The sequence below is a fragment of the Bubalus kerabau genome, chromosome 5, assembly GCF_029407905.1.
Source record: "Bubalus kerabau isolate K-KA32 ecotype Philippines breed swamp buffalo chromosome 5, PCC_UOA_SB_1v2, whole genome shotgun sequence".
In the NCBI taxonomy this organism is placed as follows: domain Eukaryota; kingdom Metazoa; phylum Chordata; class Mammalia; order Artiodactyla; family Bovidae; genus Bubalus; species Bubalus kerabau.
In genome coordinates, this window is record NC_073628.1 from 40,366,850 (window position 1) to 40,391,378 (window position 24,529).

A 24,529-nucleotide genomic window follows, 5' to 3' on the forward strand; every position below is an offset into this window, starting at 1 on the left:
AAAGCTTTAAGCATTCAGGAGGGAAATGGCTTGTGGACCAAAGGAGATTTAGAGCAACTGAATGACTTGGCAAGATGGGCCAACCTGAAGAATGTTAATGAACACTATCTTTTTGTTGAGTTTCCAGTGATCATAAGATAGTTTATAGAAATTGTGGACTTACTTATAAATGTGCCCACACATAAACATACACAGAGAGAAACTGGACTATACTGATAAATCATATACATCACTAATATAAATTTGATTGGTGTGTGTATCCCTTTCAGAAAGAGAAACCCAGAAGGAAAAAGCTATACATATAAAAGTTTGCTTTCTGTCTTATCATTATCTGGTCCCCTATAATCTAATTCATGTTCACTGTTTTGCCCTAAACTGGGAAACCTTAGTAAAGACAAACCTCAACCCCTCTGTTTGCCAAAGTTATCTCAGACTGAAAATTAGTGATGGAGGAATTTCTTCATTTCATGAATATTCATGGAAAGTCTGTTATGTCTCAGGCACCTATTGCCATGTTGGATGGCAGGAGGTCAATACAATCACCCTAAGAAGCTTTCCCAGGTGGCTCAGTGGTAAAGAATCTGCCTACTTATGCAGGAGACGCAAGAGATATAGGTTCAATCCCTGGGTTGGGAAGATCCCCTGAGGAGGAAATGGCAATCCACTCCAGTATTCTTGGATAGAGGAAATTCCATGGACAAAGGAGACTGATGGGCTACAGTCCATGGGATCACAAAGAGTCAGACACGACAGAGCAACTGAGCACATACAAAGAACATTTCAGGCCAGGGAGCAACAAGCAGATAACAACTAACTACAGAGCTGCATAGCATATTTTATAAGGATTCATTAGGGTGCTATGGATATCTAGAAAAGGGCATCTCATCTAGTCTGGTAGGTGAAGTCAAGAAAGCTTCCTGGAGGAGGTTATATGTAAGCTGAGTCTAGATGGATGACTCAGATCGGACACGACTGAGCGACTGATCTGATCAGTCGTGTCCGACTCTTTGCGACCCCATGAATCGCAGCACGCCAGGCCTGCCTGTCCATCACCAACTCCCAGAGTTCACTCAGACTCACGTCCATTGAGTCGGTGATGCCATCCAGCCATCTCATCCTCTGTCGTCCCCTTCTCCTCCTGCCCCCAATCCCTCCCAGCATCTGAGTCTTTTCCAATGAGTCAACTCTTCGCATGAGGTGGCTAGAGTACTGGAGTTTCAGCTTCAGCATATTTCTTCCAAAAAATCCCAGGGCTGATCTCCTTCAGAATGGTCTGATTGGATCTCCTTGCAGTCCAAGGGACTCTCAAGAGTCTTCTCCAACACCACAGTTCAAAAGCATCCATTCTTCGGGGTTCAGCCTTCTTCACAGTCCAACTCTCACATCCATACATGACCACAGGAAAAACCATAGCCTTGACTAGACGAACCTTTGTTGGCAAAGTAATGTCTCTGCTTTTGAATATGCTATCTAGGTTGGTCATAACTTTCCTTCCAAGGAGTAAGCGTCTTAATTTCATGGCTGCAGTCACCATCTGTAGTGATTTTGGAGCCCTCAAAAATAAAGTCTGACACTGTTTCCACTGTTTCCCCATCTATTTCCCATGAAGTGATGGGACCGGATGCTATGATCTTCGTTTTCTGAATGTTGAGCTTTAAGCCAACTTTTTCACTCTCCACTTTCACTTTCATCAAGAGGCTTTTTAGTTCCTCTTCACTTTCTGCCATAAGGGTGGTGTCATCTGCATATCTGAGGTTATTGATATTTCTCCCGGCAATCTTGATTCCAGCTTGTGTTCCTTCCAGTCCAGCGTTTCTCATGATATACTCTGCATATAAATTATATAAACAGGGTGACAATATACAGCCTTGACAAACTCCTTTTCCTATTTGGAACCAGTCTGTTGTTCCATGTCCAGTTCTAACTGTTGCTTCCTGACCTGCATACAAATTTCTCAAGAGGCAGATCAGGTGGTCTGGTATTCCCATCTCTTTCAGAATTTTCCACAGTTTATTGTGATCCACACAGTCAAAGGCTTTGGTATAGTCAATAAAGCAGAAATAGATGGATGACTAGGAGATAGCTAATTAAGAAGATTTCTAATCAGAGTGAGAAGCATGTGATGTGCAGAGGTTAGGGGATAAGGGGTTGATCATGGTTCTCTGGTGGAGTGGAATTTTATCCATTTATCACTCAATAAACTAAGTATGCATGATGGAAAAAATACTAACTTCAGAGTTTAGGAATATTGGAGAATTATTATTCCTTTTTCGTGAACTTCTTCAATGCAATGAAGGTTGAAGTGGTAAATGTCATGCTTTATAGTTAGACAGTCCTGATTCATTCAAGCTGACCTTTACAAGTTGCTTATCTTCTCTGAACTGAACTTGGTCCCTCATCTATAAAATGGAGATAAATGTACTTATCATACAGCTGTTGCATTATTCTGAAAATTTAAAGTGTGACATATCTTGCTTCCCATCTGCCACAAAGTAGACACCAGAGTAATTGTTAATTCACATCCTAAAAACAGTTGCCTCATTCTGAATAAAAACCTACATCACTCATACCAACTCTTGTTTACCACCAGCTTATACTTATTTTTCTTCTCAATCAGTTTTCTCAAAACTTTGACTGTCAACATCATCATCCAAAGAAATATGAGCACACCTTCCATTATCTGAATATTTATATATTTGTAGGATGTACAACCATGCTGGGACTTCTCTGGTGGTGCAGTGGTAAAGAAGCCACCAGCCAACACAGGAGACGCAGGAGCTTGGGTTCGATCCCTGGGTCGGGAAAATTCCCTGGAGGAGGAAATAGCAACCCATTCCAGTATTCTTGCCTGGAGAATTCCATGGACAGAGGAGTCTGGTGGGCTACAGTCCATGGAATCGCAAAGAGTTGTATGTGACTGAGTGACTAAGTATGCACAACCATTTTACTATGGCATAGCATGTACATTCGGAGAAGGCAATGGCACCCCACTCCAGTACTCTTGCCTGGAAAATCCCATGGACGGAGGAGCCTGGTAGGCTGCAGTCCATTGGGTCGCTAAGAGTCGGACACGACTGAGCGACTTCACTTTCACTTTTCACTTTCATGCATTGGAGAAGGAAATGGCAACCCACTCCAGTGTTCTTGCCTGGAGAATCCCAGGGACGGGGGAGCCTGGTGGGCTGCCGTCTATGGGGTCACACAGAGTCAGACACAACTGAAGTGACTTAGCAGCATGTACATTATAAATCCTAAACCAAATCAGAATTTAAAGGCTGATTGAATAGTTAATGGAAAGAGAAAGGTTATCATCTTACAAACCCTTAGGATGCATATATTTGCTTTGGGGAATACTATGAGCTCTTAGGAAAGTCAGTTTAGTCAGTTCAGTTGCTCAGTCGTGTCTGACTCTTTGCGACCCCACAGACTGCAGTACGCCAGGCTTCCCTGACCATCACCAACTCCTGGAGCTTACTCAAACTCATGTCCATCGAGTTGGTGATGCCATCCAACCATCTCATCCTCTGCTGTCCCCTTCTCCTCCCGCCTTCAATCTTTCCCAGCATCAAGGTCTTTTCCAATGAGTCAGTTCTTCACATCAGGTGGCCAATGTATTGGAGTTTCAGCTTCAGCATCAGTCCTTCCAATGAATATTCAGTACTGATTTCCCTTAGTATTGACATGTTGTATCTCCTTGCAGTCCAAGGGACTCTCAAGAGTGTTCTCCAACACCACAGTTCAAAAGCATCAATTCTTCAGTGCTCAATCCATACATGACTACTGGAAAAACTATAGCTTTGACTAGACAGACCTTTGTTGGTAAAGTAATGTCTCTGCTTTTTAATATGCTGTCTAGGTTGCTCATAGTTTTTATTCCAAGGAGCAAGTGTCTTTTAATTTCATGGCTGCAGTCACCATTTGCAGTGACTTTGGAGCCCCCAAAAATAAAGTATCTCACTGTTTCCATTGTTTCCCCATCTATATGCCATGAAGTGATGGACCAGATGCCTTGATCTTAGTTTTCTGAATGCTGTTTTAAGCCAATTTTTTCACTCTTTTTCACTTTCATCAAGAGGCTCTTTAGTTCCTCTTTACTTTCTGCCATAAGGGTGGTGTCATCTGCATATCTGAGGTTATTGATATTTCTCCCAGCAATCTTGATTCCAGCTTGTGTTTCCTCCAGTCCAGCGTTTCTGATGATGTACTCTACATATAAGTTAAATAAGCAGGGAGACAATATACAGCCTTGACGTACTCCTTTTCCTATTTGGAACCAGTCTGTTGTTCCATGTCCAGTTCTAACTGTTGCTTCTTGATCTGCATACAGATTTCTCAAGAATCAGGTAAGGTGGTCTGGTATTCCCATCTCTTTATGAATTCTCCACAGTTTATTTTGATCCACACAGTCAAAGGCTTTGGCATAGTCAATAAAGCAAAAGTAGATGTTTTTCTGGAACTCTCTTGCCTTTTCGATGATCCAGCAGATGTTGGCAATTTGATCTCTAGTTCCTTTGTGTTTTCTAAATCCAGCTTGAACATCTGGAAGTTCACAGTTCACGTACTGTTGAAGGCTGGCATGGAGAATTTTGAGCATTACTTTACTAGCGTGTGAGATGAGTGCAATTGTGTGGTAGTTTGAACAATTTTTGGCATTGCCTTTCTTTGGGATTGGAAAGAAAACTGACCTTTTCCAGTTCTGTGGCCACTGCTGAGTTTTCCAGATTTGCTGGCATATTGAGTGCAGCAATTTCACAGCATCATCTTTTAGGATTTGAAATAGCTCAGCTGGAATTCCATCACTTCCACTAGCTTTCTTTGTAGCCCACTTGACTTCACATTCCATGATGTCTGGCTCTAGGTTAGTGATCACACCATTATCTGGGTTGTGAAGATCTTTTTTGTATAGTTCTTCTGTATAGTCTTGCCACCTCTTCTTAATATCTTCTGCTTCTGTTAGGTCCATACCATTTCTGTTCTTTATTGAGCCCATCTTTGCATGAAATGTTCCCTTGGTATCTCTAATTTTCTTGAAGACATCTCTAGTCTTTCCCATTCTGTTGTTTTCCTCTATTCCTTTGTATTGATCACTGAGGAAGGCTTGCTTATCTCTCCTTGCTATTCTTTGGAACTCTGCATTCAAATGGGCATATCTTTCCTTTTCTCCTTTGCCTTTAGCTTCTCTTCTTTTCTCAGCTATTTGTAAGGCCTCCTCAGACAATCATTTTGCCTTTTGCATTTCTTTTTCTTGGGGATAGTCTTGATCACTGCCTTCTGTACAATGTCAGGTCAGGAGACCTAAACTCATTTATTCACATAGCACCTAGCAGCACAGACCAGGTATCAGACCACAGTGGTTTGTATCTGCAGGTTCCATGTCCATGATTCAACTGATGGTGGATGGAAAATATTTGAAGAAAAAAACAAAACAAAAAAAAGTTCCAGAAAGTTCCAAAATACAAGATTAAAAATCATCACACCTGAAACTATTTACATGGCATTTACAACTATTTAGACAGCATTTACATTGTATTAGGTATTACAAGTAATCTAGAGATGCTTTAAAGTATATGGGAAGATGTGCCTAGGTTACATGCAAATACCATGTCATTTTATATAAACAACTTGAGTATCCTCGAATTTTGACATCCACAGAGGTCCTGAACCCAATCCTTCAATCAAGCAACACCTATACTGAATAATGTGTACAAACTGAAGAGACAATGCTGGGATATTAGGGAAAAATTATAAGACTGGTGGCCTCAAATGTCACTCTCCCAAACCAGTTTTTATAGTTTTAATTTTAATATATATTGCAATAATAATAAAAGCTTAATATAGTAGAGATCTTAAGTAATCAATATGCAAATGTCTCCCTTTCCAAATGTCTGTGGCAAGTAGTTAATATATTTTTAAAAATATTTTTATTGAAGTATAGCTGATAACATCTTTTTCAGAGAGAAAACAGAAATAATAATAACCATTTGCTGAGAATTTACAAGGGCAGACACCATGCTAATCACTTTACATGCTCTTTCTTACTTGGTCCTTGTAGTAATCACAGCACCGCACTGCATCTCTCTAAAGGACATTGAACATATTTTAGCATTTGTTAGGGGCCTATCAGAGAAGGCAATGGCACCCCACTCCAGTACTCTTGCCTAGAAAATCCCATGGACGGAGGAGCCTGGTAGGCTGCAGTCCATGGGGTCGCTAAGAGTCGGACACGACTGAGCAACTTCTCTTTCACTTTTCCCTTTCATGCATTGGAGAAGGAAATGGCAACCCACTCCAGTGTTCTTGCCTGGAGAATCCCAGGAACCGGGGAGCCTGGTGAACTGCCATCTATGGAGTCGCACAGAGTCGGACACGACTGAAGCGACTTAGCAGCAGTAGCAGCAGCAGTTAGGGGCCTATAAATCTAGGCCTGTGGGCCAAATCTGGCCCATTGTCTGACTTTGTAAAATATATAAGCCAAGAATGATTTTTACATTTTTAATTGGTTGAAAAAAAATCAAAGGAAGAAAAAATGCTTTGTGGCACATGAAAATTATATGATATTCAAATTTCAGTGCCCATAAATGAAGTTTTATTGGAACCTAGCCACATATCCATTTGTTTATGTATTATGTATGGCTGCTTTTGCATTAGAACAGCAGACTTAATTAGTTGCAGTAGAGACTAAATGGCCTATAAAACTTAAAATATTTATTGTCTGGCCCTTTGCACGTGTACAATCTGCTGACCCCTAGTGTATGTGAATGGGGCCCCCTGGAATTATGTAGGTTATGGCTTGTGTGGTTGTAAGCCATGGTCCAACTTACACTCCTGGGAGAAGGCAATGGCACCCTGCTCCAGTACTCCTGCCTGGAAAATCCCATGGATGGAGGAGCCTGGTAGGCTGCAGTCCACGGGGTCGCTAAGAGTCAAGACACGACCGAGCGACTTCACTTTCACTTTTCACGTTCATGCATTGGAGAAGGAAATGGCAACCCACTCCAGTGTTCTTGCCTGGAGAATCCCAGGGATGGCAGAGCCTGGTGGGCTGCCGTCTATGGGGTCACACAGAGTCGGACACAATTGAAGCGACTTAGCAGCAGCAGCAGCAACTTACACTCCTATATGGAAATGAGGCTCAGAAAGATTAAGTCACTTGTCCATGCTACTAGGAAATGGGAGAACCAGAGACTTTTAGGGCAATTTTTAAGACTGAAATGTGCCCTTGATTTCACCTAGAGTTCAGACCCTTTTTTTCTGAAGGTCTCTTGTGGCTACAAGACATGAGCTACTGCCAGTACCACCTTCCCACTGCTTCCCTGGTCTTCTTGTGCCAATTTTAGTATCTTTATGGCTAAAAACAGGGTAGAGAGTAAAACAGGTCAATGGAACAAAAGAACAATTTACTCCTTCCCAACTGCCTCCGTGAATCTCTTAAAGCCACACTTGGCCTCTGAGTCTGAAACTTTGAGCTGAAAGTGATGAAAAGGACATGTGATGGAATGCTGGAAACCTCATTACTGGCTCTTTGCCTACAGAAACTCAGCCAGCTTATCTTCTTTCCCAAGGAACTTCAAACTTACACTGGCTCAGCTGGTTCTTTCCAGGTGCCTGTAACAAGCTCTTCTGCCCATATGAGATCAGAAGTTGATAGACCAGAATCTGCATACACCTTTCTATCTTGGAGAATATGTCCCTATTTCCTAACCCTCATTGTTAGAAATCCTCCAAGGATCTCAGCCACTCCCGGGTTATAATCTGGACACCGTAAAACACCAAGTCATAATAATTTCTTCCCAGATAGTATCCTGGAGACCCAAATACATTAACATAATTTCTGTGGTTCCAATTACAGCCAGAATTTCACTTCTAAGCAAGAACAACTAACACTGGCAAGGCATCAACTATGTAAAGTTGTGGGAACAGCTTCACATAGGCTAATCTCATTCAATCCTCCCAGCAAACAGATTCATTATTCCCATTTTATAGGTAAAGACGCTAAGACTCAAGAGGAATTAAGCAGCGCATACTTTATATGCACCTGGTAAGTGGTAGGTCTGGGCTTCAAACCTTGAGCTCTCTGACTTCTTAAGTCCCTGTCACTTTAGTAAAAGAGCCCTCCAGGAAGAAGCTATGGTGGTTTTTTTTTTTTTTTTTTTTTGGGCATGATATTCATTAAAAAGCAAGCAAACAAACATCCCTACCATTCTCTTTCCCAAATCTTGGTGTAATTATTCTTTATAATTGGGACACAGCACAGTGTGATAGAGTTCAAGTGAGAGGCAGGGTTTAAATTTACTGACAAGTAATTTAAACAACTTGATCCTTTGTAAATCTGTAAAATGGGAGTAAAAACTGGTCTACCTTGCACGATTGTTGGGAGGATTATATAAAGGAATATTAGCACTCCATTATATATGAAATGTTCAGAATAGGCAAACCCACCCAGAAAATAGATTGGTCATTGCCTAGGGTTGAAGCAGAAAGTGTTGCGGCAAGGGGGAGGGGGGCGGATGAGAGGAGTAACTGTTAATGGGGAGTGAGTGTTAATGTGTAGGGGGTTTTTGGTGGGGGGCAGATAATGCAAATATTCTAAAATTGATGGTGGTCAGGGTTTCATGACTGTGAATATACTAAAAACTAATGAATTATATACTTTAAATGGGTGAAAAACATAGTATATGAACTTTAAAATAATGTAGATAAAGTGCTTAGCACTATGCCTGGCACAAATTAAATACTTAATAAATGTTAGTTTCGGTCATAATTGTTTTGAGGAAGAGACTGGTTGGTTCATCAAACTCATTTCCTCTTCGGGAGCACAAAACTAGACTCCACCCAAGAAATTAGGTGCAGCCATATGTCTGAGCTCTGGCCAAGGGAATGTGAGTTCTGGCCAATGAAATGGAATGGGCCTGGCCTATAACAACATTTCCCCAGCAAGCCTTCAACTTCTGTTTCCCTCCCACCAGCTTGATGCAAATGAATCCTTTGACCTTGGAAGCCACATGTTGAAAATGGAGGGGCCATAGCATGGAAAAAGTCCCTGAATCACTGCCTAGAGGAGAGTTAGGACAAGTTTTGAACTTCCCAAGAAAGAAAATAAACTTCTATTGTGTTTAAACCATTATTCATTTTAAGAGCTGACTGGAACAAGAGCTTGTATTATTGTAACCAATACATTATTGTTACCCGTATTCTTACAAACCGTCTGAAATAAACTGTGGACTGGTTGACCGTGATGGGTCTGGGGTCCTGAGGGTGTACAGGAAAAGCTGTCTGGCAAAAATATTCACTCCTTTTAACAATCAGACAATCACTGGACAGTCTGGAGAGGGTATGTAGTTTCTAATTAGCCTTTCCAACCTGTGGAAGCTGAGTCCTTGTTCTGCCCGAGTCCCTTCATGAACAGCAGGCAACACGCACCCAGCCCATGAGCAGCGGCAGGGTGTGGAGGAAACTCAGGCTGCCACTCGGCACTGCTTTCCTGCTCTCCTTTAGGGAGGGTATGTACCCCCACCCTCTTCTCCTTTGACAGAAGGGAGAACAATACAAATCAAAGATGGGATCCACATCAGATCATGTACCACCCTTGGGTTTTTGCTCATACCACTTTTGCTCATATCGCTTTTTAAAGCGGTATTTTCCATGCTTTAAATGTAGAACCCAGAGAGCTATTAGCTCTCCTGGGGAGTAACGCCAAAATATTTGATTATTATTGTCTCCCATTCAGAAGACTCGCTGTCAGAAGGAAGAGCTCTGAGTCATGCCTTGGAAAAGGTGAACAGAGGATATATGCAAGCCCAACCAAAGGCAGCGGAGTAAAGGGAAGACAGTCACTGGGGCGAGGGACCCTCACATATATGAGCCCCTTCCCTCTGTCAATTGGGGCCAACAGTGCCTTTCCAGGCATGGTGAGGCCCTTGGCAATGAAAGATCTCATAAAACCAGGTGATGATTCCCAAGTATTTACTGTCCTTTTACCCGGGGCTTCCCAGGTGGCTCAGCAGTAAAGAATCTGCCTGCAATACAGGAGGCTCAGATTCGATCCCTGGGTCAGCAAGATCCCCTGGAAAAGGAAATGGCAACCCACTCCAGTATCCTTGCCTGGGAAATCCCTGGACAGAGGAGCCTGGTGGGCTACAGTCCATGGGGTCACAAGAGTTGGACATGACTTAGTGACCAAACCACTACCACCACCACGTTTTACATAGCTTGCTGAATCTTCTCAGCAAGCTTTAACAAGCTTGTTACCTGAGTAAAAAGCTCCACTTGGGAGATAAGGAAACTTGAGGCTCAGCGAGGCTGAAGCAGCACCCCCATGATCACCCAGGTGGTGAGCAGCAGAGCAAGACTCTAACAGGGACCTGACATGCCGAAAGCCCGCATCTCTAATCACCGTACCTTTCCTGACTCTGAATAAATGAAACATATTATCAAGGTGAATGGCTCTTTTACTGGAGAATCCAGGATGCCCAAAGTCAAAGGCTGATCTTTTTTTATGGCATAGACAGAACGCCTTCCAAGGCTGCTCATATTCATGCATAAGAAGTGCCCAAGAGAATAATGAACCAGATGGGAAAAGGAAGAACAAAGGCCATCGTCCTGGGACCCAGAGACTAGCCTGCCTCAACACGATTCAAAAAGTTTTGCACAAACTCAGACCTCATAGATGTTGAATATCAGATCATCGCAGGTAGAAATGTGAACTTCCAGTTATACAGCATGTCTTCTTGCTGAAAATAGGTTCCCTTCCCCAGCACAAACTCATAGAGAAAGATTTTTCTGGATTTTTCTCTGCTTCCTGTTCGCCAGGTGGTTTCTTTTTCCCTTCAACCTCGCGGTCTGTTTCTCTCATTTCTTCTTAGCATGCTCTATGTAAACCAGATGGAGCAGTAGCATTCTGAAGCTAGTTCTGAAGCCCAGGGGACACACATCAAAAATAAATAAACAAATGAACAATTCAGCAATTGGTAAATCAGGCAGGAATGAGTTTAACAACTGAACTGGAAAAGTAGCTGAAAATCTACTCCTCGATGAAAGATGTGAATGTGACCCAAGTTCTCTTTGCTCAACAGGTAACCAGACGGATTTCTTTCAGTGAAAAAGGGGCGGGCGAGACAGAGAGGGAGACAGCGCACGCGCACAGCAGTGGAGCGGCAGTTACAGAGGGCTCTACAAAAATATTCAGTGACCCTCTGGCCACTTTGTGTAACCAACATGCTGATATAGTATCCCACGGTTCCTGCGAAATATTCATTCACCACCTATACAAGAAAGACATTTTCAAGCACTACTTTTCTTTAAATATACTTCTCCTTCAAGTCTTACATAATTCAACTATCATTCCATGTGAGGCTTAATTTAAAGGAAACCATAAGTTGAGTTAATTCACTGTGAAGGGTTATGGAAGTTATATTTATTTTGGAGAGTCAGCAGCTGTGTAACGGGGTGTCTATTATATGCCTAACCTACTGCTAGGTTCTGGGAACACACACATGGATAGGATCTAGTCTCTGTCCTTAAAAAGTCCATGGCCTTTCAGAGAGAGAGAAGTGTTCAAAAAGTAAGTGAAAGGCGTGGTATAGGTATTTAGGTAGAAAGAAGTGCATCACAGTGTTTAGTCATCAGCTCTAACGAGGGAGGGAGTGTGCGTGGGGAGGGGCGGAGGATGCAGACGACGGTTCTATAAAAGAGAGACCCTGGTCTGGCCACCAAGAAGACCCCAGATGCTGCTGTCAACCGAGACAAGATGAAACAGGGGTGGAAAAAGCAGGAAGAATGAGGGCAGCTGTGCACAGTGTCATGGAACAATTAAAGGTGACGGTCACTGGAGACACTCGAGCCTGGATGGGAAGCAGGATCTGAGGGAGAGAAAGAGGAGGCAGGCCTGGGGGTCCAGGCAGAGGCCTTGCTGCCTGTGGAGCACATGGAGGAGTGCAGACTCCACATTTACACAACAGGGTAAGCATGATCCAGTTTGCACTTTGGAAGATCACCGTGGCAACCATGTGGAGGACGAGCTGGAGGTGTGGAGGATGGCAACCAGAGAGAACAGTCAGGGCGAGAGAAGCATTCCAGGTGGGAGGGACAGGGCCCAATCGTAGGTAGTGGCAGTGGGGACGGAAAGAAAGGGAAAGAGGGCAGATGTTAAGAAGGGAGAAATTTGGGCTGGAAAATAAAGCTGGATTCTAGTCACAGCTTCACTGCAATCTCTCCATGGGACCTTAGGCAAGTCCTGTTTTTCAGGACCCTGTTTCCCAATTTGTCAGGTGAGAGGGAGACATTTTATGGCTGTAGGAGAAGGCACCTTATTCATGTGTTTGTTGTTATTTACTCACTGGGTCAGTCAGGGAAGATACTCATTCCTTGATTCAAATTGGGGGGTCTTGCTATTAAAAAGCAAAACGGTAGTATAGTGAATTCAACACACAAAAAATGAGACGAAGTCTGTAAGTATTTGCTGATCACAAAATAGGTGCAAAATGTGTATTACCATGTGCTATAGCTAAGATGTAAATAGAAATGATGAAGACAGTCTCCCTCTTTGGAAAGAAAATGAAGCATCTTGTGATCAATTCAACAAATACTGACTGAATGCCTATGTGCAGAGTACTATGCCAAAACACAGAGGAATGACGCAGTCCCTGACATGGAACTCACAGTCACAAGTGTAAGAACGATATTGTTATTAGACAATTGCAAAGCACCGTGAGAACCCAGAGATAAGAGAATTTGTACTACGTCCATCTTTGATCTTTGTCACAGAAAATATAAGTACGAATGCCCTTTCCCATGATCCAAGATTTCTAATAGCTCCCTTCATGAAATCAGATGAAGCAAGAAGTCATGCGCTTTAAATAAAGAAGACCTTTCCACAAGTGAGGTCTTATTTTAGGTGTTCTATAAGAGCAATAAGACACACTCTTTGCCCTCAAAGAAACGCAGATCAATATACATAATAGTTTGTATTATAGGAGGAGGAAGCAGAGATAGTTGGATTCTACTCTTTCCATCAGGCAATCCAGAATGCCTTGAATAGCACCTAGCATATAGTAGATGCTCAGTAAATGTTCAACTTAAGTGAACAACATTAAATTTGTCACTGAAAGAAAATGAAGTTGACTTTGAACTAATATATGTTTGACATTTAATTATCTAAAGAATTCACTTAGGAGAAATTACTTGTATGTAAGTAGTCACGAGTAATTACTGAAACCACAGGCAACTGGTTTGTTGTAATAATAATTCAAACAGGTCTATTTTCCCAAGATCTTGGGAAGCAGACGGCATCTAATTTGCTTTAAGAGGCTTTGATTGACCACACTTGGTGGTTTTAGCCAGGATGAGTTCAGTTTTTGAAGCTCTCATAGGAGAAATTAACTCCCAGCTCTTTAAATAAAACAAGTGGTTTCTAAACATCTAATCTAGAAAGACCATACTTGGGAATGGTCTTATTTAGAAAGAAATGGCATATATTAGGAATATGGAAGGAGAATTCCACCAGTAGCCTGGCTAAGAAAAGTTGGTGACTTGACAAATGAGATAACATACATAAAAAGCTTTGGAAAAATTAAAGGTGCTAACAATGCAGGTGGGATTAAAAAAGAACATGCACCACACTGTGATATTTTTTTCCTAAACAGAGAGATCCAGAACACTGAGATCCAGCTGGCAAAAATTACGACATGTAATTTAAAATCTCTGACCAGTAAGAAATGATCCTAAAGGACTCACAACAGGCTTGGCTCACAGACTCTGCACCCTCTTACAGATGCAGGGGTGGCCACCCCATTGTTGGCCACAGGGGAGAGAAAGCTATGGTGAAACACAGCGATTTCACCGAAGGGCTTCTGGCCACTTTTCACTCTGGTTGACATCTGTCTTCTGCCACTTACAGTTAAGACCTTGGATAAGTCACTTCACTTAAAGCCACAATCCCCATCTGTAAATGAAAACCATAATGCCTATCTCATAAGGTTGTTATAGGGAGTACATGAGATAATAGATATAAACAGTGCCTGATATAAACAAGCAAGGTAACCTTTGTTAGTATTAGAGTTTTATATTATAGTTAAATGTTAGTATTATAATCAGAATTACTGAAAGGAAAATTTTCTTTCCAAAACTGCCTAAAAAACTTGTTTCAAATATTTCTGAGATTGAAATAAAATATATGGGTGATGAATCTGCAGAAAAAAGAGTGGGTGTTTCATTTTAATATAATTGTAATGTACTGAAGAACACAGCAGAATCTCATGCCAATCACAAGCCCTTTCTCTTAGTAACATTACTTTATGCATGAACCTGGATGTATGTACAGTGTCTTTTTAACTGTGTACTTAAATGTGCCATCTGGTAACACAGGTATCCTCTGAATATTATTTAATGATATAGTACAAAGAACATTAGCCTGAAAGGACCTTGACTTGGATCTCACCTCTGTCTTTCAATGACAATGTGAGCCCTAGAAAAACAAAAACCTTTCTAAGTTACCACATCTGTAAAATAAAGATAATTATTGTTTGCATGCTTTTTAAAGAATTACATGAGATCATCACCATCAGTACCATCATCATCACCATCATCTTCACTGAGTTTTTGCTGTGTGCCACGTTCTAGCAGCCTCTACTAAATTATCTCACCCTTACCTATGTTGCCTTCCAGAAGAGTGATTGTAAAGTCAGGGTCTGCAGCCAAGAGTTCAGAACCAGCCAGATGGGAGCAGTTCAGTTGACAGGCAAGGGGCTGCTAAATGATCACCAAAAGTATCAGCAGCTCTAGCTGCTTTAGAGGATAGCCAGGCCTCTGACAGGTGGTCAGTGGGCTGCAGACAGAGGTCTAGTAGAGCAAGGAAATATACACAAGCATCATTTTGGGATCTGCAGTCAAACCTCCAGTTTCCAAGGCTTTCCACAAACAACTACTCCCAAATATGTCTAGAGCAGACATCTGTGTGTGTGTTCACGTGTGTGTGTGTGTGTTAGTCGTTCGGTCATGTCAGACTCTCTGTGACCCCATGGACAGTAGCCCACCAGGCTTCACTTGCCATGGAATTCTCCAGGCAAGAAAGAGCAAACATCTAAAAGGTCCCAATAAAAGCAGATGTGAGCAGAGGGATAAGACCCCAAACACATGAAATTGCTCTGCTCTGAACAGTACTCACAAGACTTGGAGCAGCGCCTCAGAGAGAAAATCCAAAAGGGAGCAAAAGCAGGGGGCTGGTCTGGGGAAGTGCTATGGCCTTTATTTGTCAAATGATCTTCAGCTTTCTGTGACCCTTGGGGTCAGAAGTAGGTGGCACAGAGGAATTCCATCTTTCCCTTGACTTTAAGAAAGTTATTTAACCTTGTGGGCTCTGGTTTCAGGTTTAAAACGATATAATAAAATTATGGCACAATTTATACTGTCCTTGTGAAAAAGAATAGAGAAACTTTCTATGTACTGGCATAAAAAGCTCTCCAAGAGCTTCCCTGGTGACTCACCAGTAAAGAATCCACCTGCCAATGCAGGAGACATGGGTCAGATCCCTAATCAAGACCCCACATGCCATGGAGCAACTAAGCCTGTGCGCCACAACTACTGAGCCTGTGCTCTAGAGCCTGAGAACTGCAACTACTGAAGCCTGTGTGCCGAGAGCCCACGCTCCACAACAACAGAAGCCAACACAATGAGAAGCCCACACGTGGCAACTAGAGAGTAGCCCCCACTCACTGCAACGAGAAAAAGGCCCACACAGCAATGAAGACCCAATGTACCCCAAACTAAAATTATTTTAAAAAAAGCTCTCCAAGACACATCAGTAAGTTAAAAAAAAAAAAAAAAGAATAGTGCATAAGAGAGTATATAGGATGCTCCCTCTGGTGCGAAAGAAAGGGGGTAAGATAAAATATATATTGTATGTAAGTGTGTGTGTGTGTGTGTGTGTGTGTGTACATATATATGTATATATAGCTGTATTTGTAAAGGAAACTCCAAAACAACACACAAAAAACTAAAAATAATGGTTAGCTACATCAGGTAGATGGGAAAAGGGAAGGAAAAGCTTTTCAACAAGTATTTTAGAAAAATATTTTAATTATTTTAAATAATAAAATGAAGCTAACATTAATATACATCTCATAACATTGTTTTAAAAATGGTGGTGATGTTAGCCACTCAGTCATGTCTGACTCTTTGCGATCCCTTGGACTGTAGCCCACCAGGCTCTTCTGTCCATGAAATTCTCCAGGCAAGAATACTGCAGTGGGTTCCATTCCCTTCTCCATGGATCTTCCTGACCCAGGGATTGAACCTGGGTCTCCTGCATTGCAGGCAGATTCTTTACTGTCTGAACCAAATTCAAGTATTTAAAAAGCTTAATGTGGAGCCTAACACACAGCAAGCATTAAATACATATTAGTGGGGATCATCATCTCCTTCTGAGAAAGTAGGAGACATCTCTCCCTTGACCTCTTCTTTCAGGTCAAGGGCCAAAAGAGTTGGAGACAAGTTGCACGAGTCTGGTTACCAGGGCTCTCACTGGGGGTGAAGGAGCAGAAAGGCCCCAATGACCTGGTTTCCTCCTTGGTCATCCAGCCCTATTCCCCAGGGTTCAGGGCAAAAGGCCCATCCAGTAGCAATGGAGACTTTATCCAGCAACTATAACACAGTGGACTGAAGTATGGAAAGATACAACTCCAGCTTCAACACAGACCAGACATGTCTGTGACTCTAAGGGTTGAAAGTGAAAGCATAGTCACTCAGTCATGTCTGACTCTTTGTGATCCCATGGTCTGTAAACAACCAGGCTCCTCTGTCCATGCAAGAATACTGGAGTGGGTTGCCATGCCCTTCTCCAGGGGATCTTCCCAACCCAGGGATTGAACCCAGATCTCCTGCATTGCAGGCAGATTCTTTACCATGTGAGCAACGAGGGAAGCCCAATTCTAAGGGTTAGAAATGATTTAAAAGCAGGCATGCCTCAAAACAAAACATGAGAAAAGATGAACAGATGTCAATGAAATGTCACTTTCTTCCCCTGTGTTGCTAAAAAAAAGTTTCGTTGTCCTTAAAGCATACATCTCAGTGGATTAATTGGAAATGCCACAATGGAATGAGAATAATAAAAGTAAAGAAACTGGCTCTGAATAGAAAATAGATAATAGAAAATAGAAACTGGCTCTTTATACAGTCACAGAATTAATAATCTACATTTCTTTTATTCCATCTATACTGAAACAAGATTTAATAATCAGATACAAAATATAAGAAATTAACATGAATTACAAGTATTCTGGTATTATAACCTAAACAATTGTTCTAGTATTACGTGTTTTACTTAAGAATATGCTAAGTGGTTGACAAAATAAAGACTCTAAATCTTAGTTATTTTAGGACTAAAACACACAGCATTTAGAACATAGAAAAATAAAATCTTGGGGAAATAGTACACAGCAAGATGTCTTGATTTTGTTAGATGTTTCCTTTGAGTAGGTTCTACAAAAGGAGCAAGCAGGCAGGGTCTGGGAGATGGTGATGAGGCACTCCTTGTGAAATTGCCATATTATCAGCTATGGTAGTTAAGAATTCCAGCTCAGAAAGTAGACATATTTGAGCACAAATCCTAATTCTATCAATCATTAGTCGAGTAACTTTAGGCAAGTTGAATTTGCCTAAAGTTGCTGAACTTCAATTTTCCCATCAGTAATATAAATACAACTTCTACCTTATAGGGATGTTTTGGGGAACAAAAGAGGTAGTGTATTTAAGATGCTAGGAACAGGGCCTGGCATTTAGTAGACAAGTAGATGTTTAGTAAATGTCAGCCCTTATTATCATCTATCTTTTCATTCATTCATCCACCCACTATATTATTGACAAGGGGTTGTTTCAGGTCATGCTTTGGGTTAGGCAAAGGAAATCCAGGAAGAATAAGACCCAGTCCCTGAACACAGGAAGTTCTCAGCCTAGCATGGGGAGATGAACAAAAGAAGGCACTATGGAGAATCCCAGGGATGGGGGAGCCTGGTGGGCTGCCATCTATGGGGTCACACAGAGTCGGACACGACTGAAGTGACTTAGCATAGCATAGCACAGGGAATATTATGATGGAAGTCAACACCAGGCAACTGAGGCATAAAAAGGAGACACCCCAAGGACGAGGAAGGGTCTTCATGGAGGAGTAGATGCTTGATGCAGAACATAGGGCCTAAAGCATGTATACATACAAACCATTTGGGACAAAGGCAACAGAAAGGCACAGACACTGGTAGGGAGGGGCAAGACAAAAGGGGTGAACAGGTTCCAGGGAATGAATAAGCCAGGCCGAGATAAGGTCAGAGAGGGCCAGAAGGCTCATCACCATCACATAGGGCTGAGTATACAAAAACTTTCTGTAATTTGGTGTGTTTGACAATTCTTCTTTAATTAGAAGTTGAGAGATAGTCAGCATTGCCCTGCCAGGGGAGTGTCTCAAGAGTGCTCCATATTATTATGTGGAGAAGATAATTTTGTACTACCTTTGCCAACCTTAGAATTTATCTGCTCAATGAGTATCTTGCCTGATCTTGCCAGGAACTTATTTGTCTTTGCAAAGTCAGTGTTGGCTTGAGATAAGAACTTGTCAGCAAATCCCCCTCCTCCACTTTATTTCGCTTACAAATCTTCTCTTAAATAGGTAGTTTACTTCAGTACAAAAGGATTTAACAGTGTCAGTACTGGTTAAAAATACATATATTTTTTGGAAGGGGATATTGTGAAATGGAGGGGATTGAGACACACATAATTTCAAATATCTTCTGCAACTTAAAAGATGATATAAAGTTGCAAATTTTTTTTAACCTTTGTGAATCTCTATTTCTTTATCTATAGAGGGGGAATTTGACCCATCTCATGGAATAGAATAATTAATGCCAAATATCTACTACCAAGTTTGACACAGCTCTGCAGATGGTAGCTATCATACTGCCTAATAAAAGTAAAGTAGGTGTTTTTGGACAGCAGCCTTGAAAGAGAGAAATCTGAGTCTGCCAGGGCAGAAGGATCCAGATGTGGGTGGAGGTGGAGGCAGTCAGGTCAACCTGCACTTCTAAACTGTGCCATGCTCTGGCTGAGCAGCATTCAGTGAAAGTGCTACTTGCTGTGTGTTGAACAGAGCTTGAAACACTCTGATCTCTCTCTTTCTTGGTGCAGTGAAGCTCCTTAGCTAGGCTGAGCTTCATGGACCAATAAAGGTTAACCAAAGTATTTTGTTTCAAAAGTTTTCAAGTTACTTCAGGTCTCTAAAGCTGAAGCAGTAACAAGAGTTAACAGATGAGGCTTGTTAAATACAAGCAATTTTTCTTCAGCCCATACAAATGTATATACTTAGGACAGTATGTGATGGAAAGAGAGCAAACGCACTCTGTCGGTAAGAAATTGCAGCTCTTCCCAAATGCACTATAAATGATAATGTAATGATACGTTTAATGCAGACCCCGGTAGGGAAAATACATTATCCTCTATGGTACATTGGTGCTGTTCAAGCATTTCACAGACAGGACTGAAGTGTCAAGCCTGAGCAAAACCACATGCTCTTACCTTTAATCTCATATCTTTAACTAGTAAACCTCACTACCTCTGTAGCTTATAAATCTGTTTATAATGAAAGTCACTTATATGGATGTACTATAAAGGAATTTCTCTTAACAACATATCACAGAAATCTCATAATCTGCATCCTGTAAACCCACTGATGAAAACAAATAGTGAGGAAACAAAATGGTACTTTTTTAACTTAAGCACCTGAACTGCAATATTTAATAAATAATAGATATGAAAATCTGAGAAAAAATTAGATTCCAAATAATCTGTCATTTTTATGTCAACTATCTTGAAAAGCCGTGATTTTTAGAGAGTGACAAATGCTATCATCCAACATAAATGACCCATAACAAACTAATCTAATACTTATCATGATAATATTACTTTGATAGTAAAAGAAAATCAGAAAAACCTAAAAGTTTAATAATGGCAAATTGGCTAAAGCAATAGTATCAATTCAACATAATAGAATCCTAAATGTCTTTAAAATTCACTTTTACCAAAAAAAATTAAAACCTAGTTCACTTTCATGCATTGGAGAAGGAAATGGCAACCCACTCCAGTGTTCTTGCCTGGAGAATCCCAGGGAAAGGGGAGCCTGGTGGGCTGCCATCTATGGGGTCACCCAGAGTCGGACATGACTGAAGCGACTTAACAGCAGCAACAAGGACATGAAATGATCATAAAACAAAATAAATTAAAAAAGAGCATTATCATCTTAATATATATATGTGGTTCCGATTTCATAGAATAGAGGAAAAAGAACTGTAAAGATCCAAAACAAAGTCAGTAGGTATTATTTTCTGTTTTTTTTTTCCCTTATTTATTGTTATAACTAGAAAATCTCAATAATAAAAAAAAGAAAATTCCAATAAAAATTATTTTAAAACATTTAATTTTCTAAGTAAAACTCTGGTGGGCAGTGGAGGTGTGGAAAAGAATGCATCTGAAAGCACGAAATATTTTGCTGACATTTAAAATGTTTGTAACATGTCAAACAACATTATTAAATACTTAATCTAAAATGCATTAGAATGAACCAGGGTAGGAAGGTTTACATATACTATAACCCATCCTATATACTTCATGGACAGAAATAGGACTGAAATAAAACGAGCAAAAATGTCAAAAGGTACTGTCTATGAGGAGCAGAAATTGTAATTTATTTTTGTCCTTTTTTCAAACTTCTGTCTCTACCAAATTTTTAACGAAAAACAAGTAGTGATTAGAATCAGAAAAGTTACTTTTTAAAAAAAATCATAATTAGCAGAAAAAAATTAACCTAATCTTAAAATCACTAAAATATTAAGTCATGCAAACCAAACTTCTGATCCTCTGACTCCAAACCTGCATTACTTTCTATACTGCTAACATTTAAAAACAGTATGTAAATCTAAGGGGAAAATGTCTACATCAATTTAAATAAGGTAGAAACAATCATTTCTACTTAATTCCATTGCTATTTTTTTAAAGTGCATCATTAAAGGACCTACAAGTCCCCTGGTAATTAATTCTCTTTATGAAAACAAAAAGCCCAAAACACAGACTCAAAAGCATACAAAGGCTTATTTTATATGTAAAACTAGATCTAATGCTTAAAAGAAAAAGATGTGCAGTCATTATACAAACCAAAATTTTACTCCCTTAAAAATTTATCCAGTAATTTTTATTAAGCTCTTATTCCATGTTAAGTATTGTTCTATGTGCCAGGGACATATGGACGTCCACAAATGGGATTAGTGATCATGCATTCCTTTCACAGGACATATAAAGCAGTGGTGATATAACCAGTTAGCAAAGATCATAGAAGAAAGAAAGTGTTATTCACTCAACTGTGTCTGACTCTGCGACCCATGGACTGTAGCCTACCAGACTCCTCTGTCCATGGGATTCTCCAAGCAAGAACACTGGAGTGGGTTGCCATTCCCTTCTTCAGGGGATCTTCCTGACCCAGGGATGGAACCCAGGTCTCCTGTATTGCAGGAGGATGCTTAACCATCTGAGCCACCAGGTAAGTGCAAGATATCATAGAGAGGATCCAAATATGTGAGTTGGCAATGATCCAGATGACCCCCTTTTTTTTTTTTAGTCTGGGGAAACTCCTCATTCCCACTATCCATTCTCACCTCCTCCCTATGCTTGCTTCCACAATCCCTTAGGAAGAAGAGCCTGATTCAAAGGTTGGCATGTAATAGTTCATTTTGAGGAGTGATTTCAGGGAAGAGGAGTGAGGAACCAGGGACAGTGAATAGGGGAGGGAAAGGCAATACCAGGACGTGTCATCAGGCTATTCACTGTTGTGGGCAACTGGGACTCATCCTCCAGGACCTTTTGGGGAGCATACATCATGCCATTCAAAACCCACTCTCCAAGGGCTGAGGAGGGAAGCCTCTATCTACCAGTGCCTCTCACCCCCAGACCGTCTACTGTCAAGAGTTGCCACATGGGGCATCAGCTCCATTTCACTTCCAGTTTTGTGCATGCCAGAGGGGGAGTGGACTCCTGGGCAGAAAGCAGAGATAGGTATGGCAGCTGGGGCATGATGGTGTCAGGGTACACCCGTGTGAAGGTGGTGGTTGCAGCCGAAAAGATGTGAGGCTGAGCATACAGATGGCACCACCATGACACTACTCTAAGGCATACAAGAGCATGATAATAACAATAGTAGTAAGTAGCATACACGGAACATATATAGACAGTTTGCCTACATTTTATCCCTTACTACTCCAAATAAACTCCAAGAAATAGATTCTACAATTTTTTTTTTTTTTTTTTGGCTGAAACAATAGAAATTTAATTTCTCAGAGTTCTGGAGACTAGCAGTTCAAGACTGAGGTGTCAATAGGTTTGGTTTCTTCTGAGGCCTCTGTCATTGGCTTGTAGATGGCCACCCGCTCAGTGTCCTCACACGGCCCTTCCTCTGTGCACCTACCCCTGGGGTCTCTTTGTATGTTGAAATTCACTCCTCTTATCAGCACATCAGTCAGATTGGATTAGGGTTCACACTAACAGCTCCATTTTGACTCAACTGCCTCTTCAAAGGACCCATCTCCAAATACAGTCACATTCTGAGGCACTGTGAGTTTAGAGCTCCAACAAATTTTGGGAAGGGACACAATTCAGACCATAATAGCATGCAAGTGATTTACTAGTGGAATATCTATGAAAGATGAAAGGGAACAAGGGATGGCGGGAGAGTCTGAAACTGTGACACAGACCTGACACCAGTGAAGGAAAGGGAAAAGAAAGGATTGAGTAGCCAGCACTTCAGACTGCAGCACAGTCTGAAAAGTTCAAGTTAGGCTGATGACAGTCCTTCGGCCAAAGCTGCCCATTAAAGGAGTCCCAAGAACTGCAACAATGAGGCTGCATTAGTACTCTCGCCGTGCGCAGTCCGTGATAAGTCAGACCAGTGGCCCTCAACATTCTGTGTCACAAGCGACCGGTTTCACGGAAGATGACTTTTCCAAAGATGGACTGGAGGTGGGTCGTCTTGGGCTGGTTCAAGCACATTACATTTACTGTGCACTTTATTTCTATTATTATTGTACCAGCTCCACCTCAGATCATCGGGCGTTAGATCCTAGAGACTGGGCACCCCTGATTTAGACAATTACAGATATGTAAACAGTTCAATGTGGGGATCAGTTCTTACTGGTTTCTTTGGGAAGTGTCTCCAGTCTACCCTGCCTATTCTGCCACACTTAATTTTACTCCCAGATGCATGTGCCTAGCTCTCCAAGATGTTTTATATAGATCTTTTTCAGTTTCTGAATCCAGCTCATTCTCTCAAGTTTTACTATACTCCTTCCTTTTGGTCTTCTATGGTTTATTTATTACTTTTTTCGGAGAGACACCTGGTTCAACTTTTACTGAAACAATTATTTACTGAACTGAATTGATGAGCAAGAAAGCAGTACTAGGAGCTGGATATTTATATCACAATGGTCCACTTTCTTGGGAGAAAACAAGCTTTCCCTTCTTATCCACAGTCAGAGCCACCTGTGCTCCTTTTCATTTATAATACATAAAGCACAAACACATTTATCCAGAGGATTCTACATTCAAGTAATTTTACCACCATATCTGATACTAATAGAGGCTGAGAGCACCTAGCATCCCTGGGTTTTCAGGAAATATTATTATGCTCAAGTACCTATATAGGTATACATGTAAGACCTATGGGGGTATATAAGTAGTTTTTTTGTTTGTTTTTTAGTTGCTAAGTCATGTCCAACTCTTTTAGACCCCACGGACTGTAGCCTATCAGGCTCCTGTGTCCATGGGATTTCCCAAGCAAGGATATTAAAATGGGTTGCCATTTTCTTCTCCAGATCTTCCTGACCCACAGATTAAACCCTAGTCTTCTGCATCAGCAGGCAGGTTCTTTACCAATGACCCACCAGGGAAGCCTAAATACATAGTTGAAAGTGAAAGAGTTGCTCATGTCCAACTCTTCTGCCACCCGATGCACTGTATCCCGCCAGGTTCCTCTGTCCATGGAATTCTCCAGGCAAGAATACTGGAGTGGGTTGCCATGCCCTTCTCCAGGGGATCTTCCCCACCCAGGGATCAAACCCAGGTCTCCCACATTGCAGGCAGATTCTGAGCCACAAGGGAAGCCCATATACTACATGTTAATTTCCAAAGAACTTCAAAAGAACTAGCATAGCAAATTTAACAAACATTTTTCAACAGAGAGGCCACATTAGCTGACCAGAAACCAAAAGGATACCATTCTTTTCTCAGAAATCTACAGATCCCTGAGGACTGACACTTGAAATTTCTCCTCAGTTTTATGTGTTAAACTTCTTATTGGCTAGGAACCACAAAACAGAATTCCTGTTGAATTCATGAAGGCAAAAATAAATGATGGGAAAAACAAAGATCAACATCCAAAAGCTTATTTTTACATTTCCTCTACCACTGAAATGTGTGGGTCATTTACAAATCTAACCTGGGGGCCAAGTTA

The 24,529-nt window shown here is 41.2% G+C and overlaps 1 protein-coding gene across 12 annotated transcripts in view; it reads right to left on the bottom strand.

Moving 5' to 3' along the window:
- The window catches only part of DLG2 (discs large MAGUK scaffold protein 2), a 1,420,652-nt gene that overhangs the window by 228,355 nt on the left and 1,167,768 nt on the right, over positions 1 to 24,529 (bottom strand). The window lies entirely within an intron of this gene.